We start from the raw sequence: 1,697 nt of genomic DNA on the forward strand, positions 1-1,697 counted from the left end.
GAAAGAAAGAAAGAAAGAAAGAAAGAAAGAAAGAAAGAAAGAAAGAAGGAAAGAAAGAAAGAAAGAAAGAAAGAGAAGAAAGAAAGAAAAAGAAGAAAGAAAGAAAAGGAAAAAAGAAAAAAAACCAAATTGTGCAATGCAGAGTTTATCTTAGAATTGAGTATTCTGGGAAAGAAAGAGGGAAATTGTGTGTGTATGTGTCAGTGTGAGGGTGTGCACATACCCCACAGAAGGCATCAGACTTTAATTTCGGTAGACTTCAGGTGATAGTCCATCTTACTGCTATATTTTGCAGGGATTCTTACAACTAGGAACGTGAAGGGTGAGCTCTTAAGATTTAACGTGGCCTATGTGACTTTGTCACATGAAATCAAAATGTCTTTCTCTTCAGAGATACTACAGGTGAGTTCCCGAGATTTCTGAGTAGGTGCTAATACAGTGATAACCTCCTCAGTGATAGTCTGGCCTTTTGTGCCTCAGGTTCTGTGACACGTAGGTCCTTTAGGTGTTGCGAGGCTTTAAGCCTTTGGGGGCAGTAGTGTAGGGCGTGATGGAGAGAGAAACTTTATGTGTTAAACAAAACACGTTAAAGAAATTACAATGTGTATCGGAACTTTATTATGCTCATTTCATCAAAGTGATTACCTATATGCATGTATAGACTTCAAACATCAACACATACAGTTTTCGTTTCTTCCTATATTCTCTAATATATACACATAAGTATAATGTGTGTTCCTTCTTTTTAAAAAATCCAGTACAATAAAATCTGAAGTCGGAAAACAGATAACCCTCAAAGGGATTTTTCATATTATCAAAGGATTCCTTACTTTCCAGAGTAGTTTCCCCACCCTAAAAATTCCCCTGTGCTTTACCTATTCCGTCCTCTTCCCCAACCCCAAGTGCCTGACAACCAACCACTGTTCTGTTTACCTTCTCCATAGCCTCTTCCAGAATGTCACATAAATGGAATCGTACAGTATGTAACCTTTTCAGACTGGTTTCTTTCACTTAGCAATATGCATTGAAGACTCATCCCTGTCTTCACATGATCTCTTTTCCATACGCCTATAAGTCTTCGAGTGTTTTCTGCTTTCTAGGATAGCACAGGCTCATGTATTTTTCCTCCCCCAGCTCTGAAACTATTCCTTTTCTCAAGGAGCCATGGAGTGATTTAGAAACCAATATCTGGGCAAAGGTATGTCTGTTGCTATGGGGTTTCATTGCTTCTAGGCCCCTTCAGTAGAGAGAGTTAGAATACATACTTAAATCATGGCTGAATCACACTGAATCCTCTGCTCCTAATCCCAAACCACACAACCACAAATCGATGCCCCCTAGTCAGGTGGGTTTCTTGTTTGGTATTCAAGTTTGAAAGCCTTTATTTCTCATGTTGCTCAGAGAATGACTCAGTAAGGGGAAGGCTGCTGATCTGAAGGTTGATAAGCATTTATGGAGACCACTTCCTACCCCCCATCCCCAGCAGAATATGGCAGTTTCCAATCCTTTTGCCTGGCTCTGAAGGAGCAATCTGTTATCTCTTTTAGTACCAATTAAAAAAAAACAAAAACAAAAAAACCCAAAACACCAATTTCCCGAAATCCTAAGTACTCCATGTGTCTCTGAGGTTCTGAGGACAACCTAAATTGCACAGCTTTCTCCAGGGAGAGCAGAAAAGAGAGAACAGAAAAGACACG

Source organism: Neomonachus schauinslandi, chromosome 3, assembly GCF_002201575.2.
Source record: "Neomonachus schauinslandi chromosome 3, ASM220157v2, whole genome shotgun sequence".
NCBI lineage: Eukaryota > Metazoa > Chordata > Mammalia > Carnivora > Phocidae > Neomonachus > Neomonachus schauinslandi.